The sequence below is a fragment of the Mustela lutreola genome, chromosome 3 (assembly GCF_030435805.1).
Source record: "Mustela lutreola isolate mMusLut2 chromosome 3, mMusLut2.pri, whole genome shotgun sequence".
Taxonomy (NCBI): Eukaryota; Metazoa; Chordata; class Mammalia; order Carnivora; family Mustelidae; genus Mustela; species Mustela lutreola.
The window spans coordinates 173,184,953-173,197,216 of record NC_081292.1 but is presented as its reverse complement, the minus strand read 5'-3'; the positions used below and the strand labels follow the sequence as shown (position 1 = coordinate 173,197,216).

General features: G+C 40.0%; 1 protein-coding gene across 15 annotated transcripts in view; it reads right to left on the bottom strand.

The window, feature by feature from the left end:
- TRIP12 (thyroid hormone receptor interactor 12) overlaps positions 1–12,264 on the bottom strand; it is a 144,197-nt gene that overhangs the window by 131,572 nt on the left and 361 nt on the right. The window contains exon 1 of one of the 15 annotated variants that reach the window (XM_059167786.1): positions 12,007–12,176. The exons of 13 other annotated variants lie outside the window; for them this stretch is intronic. The gene's annotated coding sequence lies outside the window, so the exon portion shown is untranslated. Of the gene's footprint in view, positions 1–11,714; positions 11,828–12,006; positions 12,177–12,264 lie in introns of those variants that run through there. One more of the 15 variants, XM_059167787.1, reaches the window with a different exon arrangement.

The window sequence follows — 12,264 nt, the reverse complement described above, 5'->3', positions numbered from 1 at the left end:
CCTTCTCTCAAAAAGAATGATTATTAACCGAAATTACCCATGGAGCACTTACCCTTTAACAGCCATTGTTTCAAAGTTTTACATAGTGACCGTTTTAATCCTCACAACAAACCTAAAATAGGTATTACTATCATTCCCGTTATACAGATGCAAAAACGAAGCCAAAATAAAGTGACTGACCCAAGGTCACAAATTTAATTGTATCAGAACCAGGGTTTAAGTTATATCCCAGTCTGCTCTTAGTCACTTATACCAAATTCCTGTATCACTTACACATTATGATGCTATCTTTTAAGACATAAGGATGTCATTTCTAAATCCTGCGAACCAAGTAAAGGCAGCAAGTAATACTCTGGGGCAGGGGTTGGCAAACTACGGCACACAGGCCAAATCTGGACCCCCACTCCTTTTTGTAAATAAAGTTTTATTAAAACAAAGGCTATGGCTGCTTTTGCTGCACAACAGCTGAGTAATTACAACAGAGACTACAGGACCCACAAAGCCAAAAATATTTGCTATTTGGCACCTTATAAAAGTTTACTGAGCCCAGTTCTGGAAGACCGTGTATAAGCCTTCCTCTAAACCATCCAAACAGACATTTTTAAATTTATAAATAAATTTATAAATAAAAACAGCAGCTACCATTCAAGTATATACTATTTACACAAGATCCGCATGACAACCCATTTTATACGAAAGAAAACTAAGCCTCAGAGGTTTAAACGACTTACCCAAGATCACATAGGGAAGATCTTGTTTAAATCAGAGTTTGTGGCTTCAAGCCCATATCCTTTGGGGTTATGAACAACCCAGAGATACTCAAAGCAAAGCAAGAATATGGTATGTTCTCCCTATGGGAAGTTTTGGGCAAAAAACTCAAGTAAATACAGAAAATAAACACAGCATCTAGAATTTATTTACTCAGTACAATTAACTCTCCTTGAACACTGAAAAATTCTACCCTCTTCTGAAGCAGACTCTTATCTACCCTCATTACACCTTCCTGTATAGAATGCCCACTCTCTTCTATTTACTAACTTACCTATCCATCCCCAGCCCACCTACCTCTCCATTTCTCACCTCTCCTCCCGTGGAGACTAACCTGTGTACCAGTGAGCCAAGGGAAGGATTCAATACAGGTTGGCTGCTGTTGCCATTATTCAAAGAACCTTTTCTTATTATTCTTAACCCATTCATCTCCCACACCACTAGCCTGGTCTACAGCACTGTTAGATTAAATCACATATTCACAGTGACAGCCACATCAGAAAGATAACAAGGATTCATATGGAATTAAATGTGATCAAGTATACATGGATGAAGACAACTATATTGAGAAATAACTGAGTAATTCTCTGTTCCTAACAACTCTGTTCCTAGTCACCTGATAAGACATCTGAATAATGTCTTAAACTCAGTTTAAGAGTTTTTATGGTTACTTTTGTTTCCAACTTTATCTCCTTCCCTAATGAGACTATAAACTCAAGGCCAAGGACATCTTACAAATCTTCCTTATCCCAAATCTTGATTTAGGACTTTTTAAGTATTCAAAAAGATCTATAATAATACATAACATTTGCTTATTATTTATATACAAATTCTACATCCACTGCTCACTTCAGACTACTTAAACTGAGCGCACAGACATCTTACAGGAGCATTTTTCTAGGTCTGAGTATTGCTAATGCATTTCAAGCAACACCTCTAAAACAAAAATGCAGCAGCTGCTGAAACCAGCCTAATTCCTTCCAGTGGACTGTGACTCTAATACCAGACCATAAAACAAGACATAATTCCAGAATGGTTTTTTAGAACCATTGTTTTACTAAGTCTCCGACTATATGTTCCTTAAGAGAACCACAGATTAAGCCATTCCTAACTTTAAAACTCTTAATATGAAAACTTCCCAAATCCTTTACTGTCATATTAAAAATTTTAATAAACTCAGCAGGCATCTTATAAATAGTTCTAAGTAACTCTAAATATAGTAAACTCTGAAAAGTTAATTGTGCATTATGAATTTTATTTTTCTTTTTTAGTAACAAGAACGAACTAACACAGGCTGAATGGAAGTAAATGTGTAAGCTGAAGGTCCAGCCGACAGAAAAGAAAATGCTGCTACTCCAGCAAACATTAAGTTTTCTGATTCCTTAGCTAATTCAACAACTTATAAATTGCATATCACTTAAAACCAGTGCCACAACGATGATCCCAAATGATAGTTAACTATCTCTTCGGTAACTCCCTTCGGAATAGTTAGTATAATGAGAAGGTACCTGGAGAATAAATGGCCTGGCCTAATATACAGGCAGCTGAAAAGTAATACTAGATGGTTCAAAGAGGCAGAAGCAGATTATCTTACAGTGCCACACCAAAGGCTGAAATTCCCCAAGTCTTACCTCACAGCAGCAACTGGAAGGGCAAACTTTTCAAAAGAGAGGGTGAAGAGTAAAATAAAAAAAGAATGAACTCTGCAATTAACAGTCTAGTTTCCTAAGAAAAGTATTTAGAGGTCAAGATGTATAAATTAACAGTTGAGAAATAATTAGGAAACTAGTCTGATCACAAAGCTAAGAAGTACTGAAATCTCAAAAATCAGCCTAATTGTTGCCATCTGCTGGGAGAGAGGCAGAAATGCTTGTGGGTCTGGGACAGAGCGGGGTAGTCTTTAAATCTAATTCCCTACTGAGACTAGGCCGCTCTCCCTAGGTGGACACAAGACAAGGAAACATGGTTTAATAAAGGAAAAATTAGGAAGCTGTACCAATGCCTTGAATAAAAGACAGTCTTGTCGGGGTGCCTGGGTAGCTCAGTTGGTTAAGCATTTGCCTTCAACTCAGGTCATGATCACAGGGTCCTGGAACGGAGTCCCACATCAGGCTCTCCACTTAGCAGGGAGCCTGCTTCTCTCCCTCTCTCTCTGTCAAATAAATAAAATCTTTAAAAAAATAAAATAAAATAAAATAAAATAAAATAAAATAAAATAAAATAAAATAAAATAAAGGACACTCATCTCTTGTAGTAGTAAAATACACAGCCTTCACAAACGTTTTTATTCCAAAGTCCACGAACCCTCACAAATTTTGTGCTATACAGCTTTAACAGGTGTTAAGTCACCTGTTAAGCCTTCCTCTAAACCATCAATCTTGCACTAACTGCTAACATCTCTGTTTCTACTTAAGGATAAAATGAATTCAAATTGCAATCAGCAAAGTCTACAAGAATACTCTAGAAAAGCTGCTGTAAGAAAACTAAATATTACTGCTACCAGACACCTAAATAAAGCATTATTCTCTGCATCTTTAGTTACCCTTCAGCCACCAGCTAACCTCATTTCCTAATTTTGAAATCCTGTTTTGTGTACTTTTATAAAAGTAACAGGGATAACAAACAATCTACCATGACATCAGCCAGAGTACTAGGCAAATATTTTACTAAGATATTTAACTTGATTAAATGGGCAATATTGGGGCACCTGGGTGACTCAGTTGGTTAAGTGTCCAACTCTTGATTTTGGGTCAGGTCATGATCCCCACATATCAGGCTCCATGTTCTGCTTGAAATTCTCATTCCCCCTCTCCCTCTGCCTGCCCCTGCCCCCGCCCCCGCTCGGGAAACAACCAACCAACAATAACAAAAAACAGGGAATATTAACCTGCACTTTTTAAAAGTATATATAAATATTGGAACGCCTGGATGGCTCAGTTGGTTAAGCAACCGACTTCAGCTCTGATCATGATCTTGGGGTTGTGGAACCAAGCCCCACTTGTGGGGAGTGGCACTCCCCACTCTTGGGGATCCAGAATCTTCCGGAGATTCTGCACTCATGAGCTCTCTCAAAATTAATAACTCAATTTTTTTTTAAGTAGGCAGGGGTGCCTGGGTGGCTCAGTGGGGTTAAGTGTCCGCCTTTTGCTCAGGTCACAATCCCAGGGTCCTGGGACTGAACCCCTCGGGGAGCCTCTTTGACCCCCACCCCACTGGTGCTCTCACTCATGGTTTCTCACAAATAATAAATAAAATCTTTTTTTAAAAATTATGTAATACTTAAGCCACAATTTACTATTCTTAAAACGTTTTGTTATTTTACTGTACTATGTGCTTAGCAGAAGTTTCCCTTATAAAGAGGGCTGATATTACTGAGGAACTCACAAAAAATTATATACTAATTTTCCAACAGTACTCTGAATTTAAAAAAACAAAAACAAAAACACCTGAATAAACAACAGATGAGTGTGTTAAGACAAAATGACTGCCAGCTTCCACTAAAGGGGAAGAACACTATGACTGAACAGAGGAGCAATGGGAGTCATTTAGACAGCTCCTGCTTATTTAACAGAAGTATTCCAACTACTAAGTACGGAAACTTAACAAGATATTTTACCTCTATTGCTTCTTTCACCCCAAAACTTACCACAGTAACCCCTTATACAGTCCTAGAAACGGAAGCCATTTCATAAAAGATAATATCTATATAAGATCTGAAAGCACTTTTTCTTTGTAGATCATTTACAAATCAAATTACTTCTGTCCACTTTTTTCATGCTGTCACGACTTATTCATGGATCAACACTAACTCAGCATGTCTATTTGTTAAAAGTAATTTCTTAATTTCATCCATTTGAAAACCTCAATCATCTCAGACTGATTTCCTATTTCACAGATGTGGACCCTATACTCCAAAGGGTCAGTTTATGGGACCATTAGACCCTCACCTCAATTACACCTTTTTAAGCTCCCCATCCTTCTCTCTACCCAAACAAATGAGGCCAGTTCAAGTCCAGAGACTTAAAGTCTCTCCATGAAGTCTTCCTCAACCTAGTCAACTTCAACCTAGGAACCTCTCTCTAAGCTTCTGAGGACCCACTGTAAAACTCAACTTTATACTTAACAATATGCAGTGTTCAATGTTGTGTTATACGGTTATAGTTTGAACTCATCTACAGTAAAGTACCACATCTCTTCAACTCAAGAAATCTCATTTTATGAATCTATTTCTCCTCAGCATTTTTCAAGAGGGTATGAAACCAGAAATGCACATGCATTAGTTGCTGAGGAAATACTTGTACAATGAAGGCACTTCCAACAGTTTATTCAGTAAAGCCAAACCTTGTGCCCTAATTTATCAGTTTCTTAATTGAGATTCTTCTATCTTCTTTTCTATATGTAGAAAACCTGCTTTACCATAGCTACAGGATACTTCTCTATGCTAAACACCATACCATATGTAGTTATCAAGTAAGTTCAACAAGTGATTTTCAACTAAATGAAACCATGGAACTCAGGACAAGAACCTTCTTCTGTATTCTTTCCAGCAGAGACCTAGGACACAGTAACTACTAGATAAATATGTAATGATAAATATGTTTTTACCTGGTAGTAAACATAATTCCCAAATGCTAAACCTAAGGTAAAAAGTTAGTAAAATAGTGTAGCGCCTTAACAATCCCTCAAAGGGGATGTTCATGAGCCTAATTCTGAAAAATTTATATTCTAGCATCCTATACTCAGCTACCAAACCCTAAGAAATGAAAATAAGCAAGCTGACAGAAACTATGGCAAATGGTGCTACTATTATTTCACAATATAGTTCCTCAATGTGTCACCAAAATAAACTGTCACCGCCATGTACAATGCCGGTCAGGAGCTTGTGCCAGCCACCATGGCGATGGAAGAAATGAGAGCTTTATCACCAAGAAGCCAAAGATCTAGTTAAGAAGAAGTAAGTGAGTAATTATGTAAGACAGATGGTGAAAGCAGTTAACTAAAACTACTAAGATGTCATGGAAGAAGTGAGGAGTAAAACTCTTACAGGAGGTTCTGGAAAAAAGTGAAGTGTGTATCTGTAGCTACAAGAGACGCAATATGCAGAAGGCTGTCGATCCAGGCCAACTCATCAAAGTCCAAGCAAGGAAGCTGAAGTTCCTGGAGTGTGTTCAGAGAGGACCAAGCAGCTCAATGGGAATGCACGCAGCCAAGGGTGCAAAAACAGACAAGATTACAACATACTGGGACACAACAGACATTACAGCACGTTCATGTATTTACTATTTACAAGGCAACTACAAGCACTAGGTATTCAGAAAAACTAAAAAAAAGGGGGTGGGGGTGGGGGGAGAGAGGCCCTCCATATGATCTCCATGAACCTGCTCTCTAAGGACACAAAGCAGCTTAAATTACAACTCAACATTGAGTGAATTTCAGACTGGCAGTTATCTGTAAAAACTCATTTTGGGTTTCCAGGGCATCACCACTATAAGGACTTCAAACTGAGTTAATTTGACCTCAAGAAGATTCAGCACAAGGTACATCTATTTATTCAAGAATGCTGCCCACGGGTGGAATGAGTAGGAGTTTGTTTTTTTTTTTAAAGATTTTATTTATTTGACAGAGAGAGATCTGAAGTAGGCAGAGAGGCAGGCAGAGAGAGAGGAGGAAGCAGGCTCTCCCCGGAGCAGAGAGCCCAATGCGGGGCTCGATCCCAGGACCCTGGGATCATGACCTGAGCCGAAGGCAGAGGCTTTAACTCACTGAGCCACCCAGGCAACCCGAGTAGGAGTTTTGAAGTCAGGGTAGAACTCATTGGTTATGACAGCCAACAAGTTGATTAAAATACACATTGAAATTCTGTAACTAAGTCTTGAAGACTTGCTGATAGACGCTTCAGCTAATAAATAATCTTCAAAATCCACATATGAGTAATAACATTTTATTTACAGAAATAAATATATCCTTTCTAAAAAAGAAACAAAGAAACTAAACAAAAATGCTGTATAAAACTCAACTGCATACTTAACAAATATGTGCATCCCATCGTATCAAAATATATTTAGGGCCTCAGTGTAGAATTTAAATGATCAACTATTATACGTAAATAAAGGATGAGTAAAGACTATGAAAAGGCTTGTCCTCATTTTTTTATACATGACAAAGTAACTCGTAGTCCTAAAATATATCCAATAGATTAAAAAGAAAACCCAAAATTTTTAGCATCAACTATGATTCAAAAAGTTTGTCAAAATAAGTAAGACGTTAAACTGTTACAAATTATTTTCACTTACAGCAGTATTTTATTCTCACAAAACTTGTTCCTTTAATAAACATTCAGATTCCTTAATGCAGGCCAGACACTGCTAGAGGGACTTAAAAAAGGGGGAAGACAGACTTCAATTAAGGAACATCAATTAAGGAACACTATCTATCCTCAAAGCCTTTCACGTCTACATATAACAGAAGTATATTCTAGGTAGAAGGATTTTAACAAATGAGGCAACGGTCAATGCTGCAATGAACCAGTGGGGAAGGGCCCTGTGTTCCAATCTACCTAGCCTAATCTCCTAAATACAGTGTCTAGCATACAAATGACAAACCTAGGTTAGATGGCAAAAACCACACTTCGGATTAGGCACTTAAAACTCACAAAGGTTCAACTATTCGCCCAAGGTCACAAAGACAGAAAAGGCAGTCAAGACAACTACCCAAGTCTTCAACCTTCAAATCAGGTGTTTGCATGAACAATGAATGCTGTTCTCTAATGAAAGGACAGAGAAGAGTGGCAAGCAGATTTTTTTTCTCCCACTCCAAGTAGAGCTGCAGAAGTTTACCAAAAGCTTCTGCGTGCTCAAGATGAAACAGGTAGGTCTGAATAATGGACAAGTTCCTTTTTCTTCTGGCCTACCCAGTTTAATGAAACTGTAACAATCACAACCAAAATCTGAAAGGCCTCAGAGTACTCTTAAGAGACTTATCTCAGTCTAGGAAACAACTTTTCTTGCCCATTACCTAAAATCAGTAAATTAGGGTATTAGAGTTAAAGAACTGTATTGTTAAAAAATCCAGGACACTGGCCAAGTTAAATTTTACTTTAAAATCAAGAGACTGGTTCAGCATCAGTATATTTATCTATTTACTGTAACAATGAGCACCTACTGTGTGTTCGAATCATGCAGCAGACCAGGTAGCGATTACAGAGAACTGCTAGAGGTTTAGGACTTCAAGAAATCAGTATGAACTATACAAAGGCACTACAAGAAAAGAGACAAATGTAAGGCTAACATTACATGTTAGGAACTACAAGCAGGATTATATAACAATCTATCGATTCTATTTATTGTATAATATCAACTTCTTTCTTACTCTTCTACCCTTTCCAGGCACTCGATGTCACAGCAGTCAGAAATACAAGAGGCTGTGATCACAAAACCAAATAGCATCCTAAGGAAATCTGTTGAGGCTAAGAAACTTTCCAAGTGGGAAGACTGGTTGCATAGTCAGCAAGACTAGGCTAACATTACTGGTTTGGAGTGGGAAGGAAAAATGGGTATTATTTTCAATTAGGCATACGTGTGCACCTTCATGCAAAACACAGTAATGATACAAAATAATCCTTGACTTCAAGAAGCCTATAATCCAGTCGAGGAAACAAAAGCAACATATGTCAACAAATTTAGCACTCTAATCCCAAAATGGAGCTTATTTAGATAACCAAGAAATAAAAAGTAAAGGTCATGGGGTATAAATTTTTGAGGAAGTGATATGAAGGGGCCAGTTGAAGTGAACAGAAATGGTTTAAATAAAGGAAAAGTGCATGTTACTGGCAGTAGAAAGAATGTGAGTGAAGAGAAAAAGCAACAAACAGGTTGCTTTTTCAACTTGAGTCTGCTGAAGTACCTCAGCAAATGGAAAAATAAAGGGGCAACTGGTGGTATCCTATTTGCTCAGAAAGATCCTCACCCACCCACTTAAAAGAGAAAAAAATAATAATTTTTTTTTAATTCCCCTAAATCCTGTAAAGAAATCAGATCAAGATTTGGCAATATTTTCTCTTTTTTTTTTTTTTTTTTTTTTTTTTTTTTAAAGATTTTATTTATTTATTTGACAGAGAGAAATTACAAGTAAGCAGAGAGGCAGGCAGAGAGAGGAGGAAGCAGGCTCCCTGCTGAGCAGAGAGCCCGATGCGGGACTCGATCCCAGGACCCTGAGATCATGACCTGAGCCGAAGGCAGCGGCTTAACCCACTGAGCCACCCAGGCGCCCGGCAATATTTTCTCTTAATGGTGGAAAGTCAATTTCTTAAGAGCCACAGACCAGAACAGGTACATGTCATCAACAATAAAATGTAAAGAAAATCTCTAAATATGATTAACGTATTTATTAGTAGGAGGTATAGTGAAAAAATATCTACCATGCTGATGCAAAAAATAATAATAAACAAGAAATTTGGCCCAAGTTCCACTACCGATTTAATAGTTTCAAAATATAAGTTGCTGTAACTTCATATCTGCAACCTACCTCACATCAAGGTCACCCCCCCATCACTACCACTGCTGAGAAGCTCTGTGTTTTCAGTGACCTCAAAACAGCTAACATAATTTTCTAAAACTAATAATGTATTATACTTATTTAGCAGCTCGTAGTTTTTCACAACCATTATATCCACTGGGTCTCAAAAATCACCCAGTGAGGTAAAACAGTGGTTACCCATCCCTATTTCACAAATAAAATAACTGGAGACCAGGGGCACCTGGGTGGCTCAGTTGGCCTTCGGTTAAGTTTCAGGTCTTGATCCTGAGGTCCTAGGACGGAACCCTGCATAAGGGCTCCCTGCTCTGCAGGGCAATCTACTTCTCCTTCTGATCCTCCCCCCTGTTCATGCTGGAGCTCTCTAATGAAAATCAAAAAACAAATACTTTAAAAAAAAAAAAAAAAAAACTGGAGACCAGATAGGTTAAGTGAATAGCTCAAGGTCACACAGCTACTAACTGGCAGTGTGTGAATTCCCAAGCCATTGTTTGTCTCTTGGCTGGAATGAGGGGCTTAAATAGAATCATAAAATCTTATCTAGATAACATAAATACAGTAATCTTAAAAGTTAGAATGGAAAGGTAAATATTCAAATTTACTTTGCTCAGTGAAAACACTGATTTTATACTGGTTTAGCATCCCCTTAATTTTTAAAAAAAATTATTTTAGCTTAGCAGCTTCTGGAACTCTAACTGCCAAATTCTAAAACTTTTAGAAAGGAAATGAAAAACTGAAACAAAAGCCTGTTCACTGACACAAACTAAACATAACCGTGAGCTAGCAGACTTACAAACCCCTCAACTCTCTAAAAACTGGGAATCCAATAGAAATGATGATAACGTTATTTGTATTCTACATTAATTATATGGCAATTCTTAAATCCTTATGGATACTGGCACATTCACAGAAAAGCAGATGTAGACAAAACCCACAAACTCCAACCATATTAATATGCTCTCTTAAGTGTAAAATAAATGAAATAAAAACTCCCCAAACAATCTCACAATGATGTTTAAAAGCCACACTAATTCATTGATGGTTCTGGCCCTGAAAATGGAGCAGGGCTGTTTCAAAAGAAATTTACTTCAAAATTTACTTCAAAATTCACACTTAATATTGATCTCTTTGCATAATGAAAATAAACCTTAATAAAACTATCTGCATGCAACTGACTCTCTAACCTGATGATGCCATTCCTCAACCTTAACCGCCCCCCCAACCTCCTCCACCCCCGAGTAAATGCGACACACAAACACACCACACACAGGCCTCACATATAGGCCTCTTGCCTTTTTCCCCAACAACTAGGACCTTTGTTCCAAGCGTCGGTTTTTTGCCCCACTCAATAGCTCTTTCAACTTTCTACCCTGTATTTTTTGTTTTGTTTTGCTTTTAGAGAGGAGATCCTCAGCCTCAACTTTCTGGGTCTTTAAAAAATGAAATGCCAGAAATATCTACAGAGAGACTGGAGAGGAATAAAAGTTGAATACAGCACTAAAGGGCCTACAAAACGGAGTAAAGCCCGGGGATCGGGTGATCTGGCAGCCCAGGCAAGATCCGGGAAAGGCCGACTAGGAAAGGAAGACAGCAGGGGAGCAGTTAGACGTCCACTCAGAACACATTCACTGCACTAAGAAACATACCCCTGAACCCCTCACACACGAACGTTTACTCAATGACACAGTCCCTCCTTCAATTAACTAACGAAAGAATTAAACTCTACCCACCGCCAGACACGACGCTTAAGCTAAACGTCCCCAAAGTACAACGGCGTTATCAAAGACGAACGTGTCTTAAGGGTTCAGGAGCAACCCCTTCCGTTCCTTCTTACCACACAAGGTCCCCCCAGCAGTTCAAATGTGTTAAGTTATTTCCTCCCGATTTGCATGTGTTTTTAAATCTTTATTAATTCTTTTCCCTGTAGCAAATTAAGGATTCCTGTTACTCTAAGGAAGGAAGCGCCACGAAGGACAGGATTTGGGATTTTTCCAGCCTTCGTTATTTGAACTCCCCTTAACTTGTTTCTGAACTAGAAACCCACTCACCATGGAGGAGGATGAAGAGAGGGTGAACTGAATGGACAAACGATATAATAGGTTTTATGTAATCCACATATAAATAAATTAATCGCCTGACTCGCTTTGAATGCTAATACGATTGGAGTGACAACTGGTCCACCTCCCTCCCAAGTCCTGGACCCCCACCCCCGATTTCCACTCTGATCTATTCAGAAGCATGCTCTGCTCCTCAGTCAAGTTTCTCGGCCTCTTTTCCAGCCCCCCTGCACGCCCGTCTCGTCGTCATCCTCACTCAATCTCAACTTCCCACGGCTAAAGAAACTGCCCAGCACAGACCCCTGTCTCCGGCCTCGCCCGCCCACAACCCTCCCCCCTTGGCAGGAAACCCCTTACTGCGGTCTAAAGTCACTCCGGCCTCTCCTTCCTCTGACCCTCGCTTCCCACAACTGTTGTCACTCGAGCTGCTCCCTAGTTTCCATTTCCGGGCCGTCCCCGGCCCTGGAGCCTCCCCTCTCCCGGTTTCCGGGCCCCCCGTCCCATTTCCGGGGAACCCTTGCCGTCTTCACACCCCCCACCTGCACTTCCGGCCCCCCACTTTCTCGCTTCCTAGACGCCCTCCAAGCTCCAAAGCCCACTTCCGGCCCCCCCGGCACTCACAGGGCTCCCCAAGACCCGCACGCCTTACCCCGGTTCCGTGAAGGGCCCTCCTCATCGCGGGGGGCCAGAGGGGGGGACCCAGCGAACCCCCCCTCCGCTCCCGCCCGGCCCCGGTCTCCCTCGAGCGCTTCGCCCGTCAACCCCCGGCCCGGTCCTTCCGCGGCCCCGCCGCTGCCGCCGGGAGCAGGCCGAGCGGGGGCCGAATCGCGGCGATGACACAACCGGGCTTCCTAGGACTTTCTGTTCCAGCTCCTCCCCACCCCCCTTGCCACCCCCCCCCAACCCC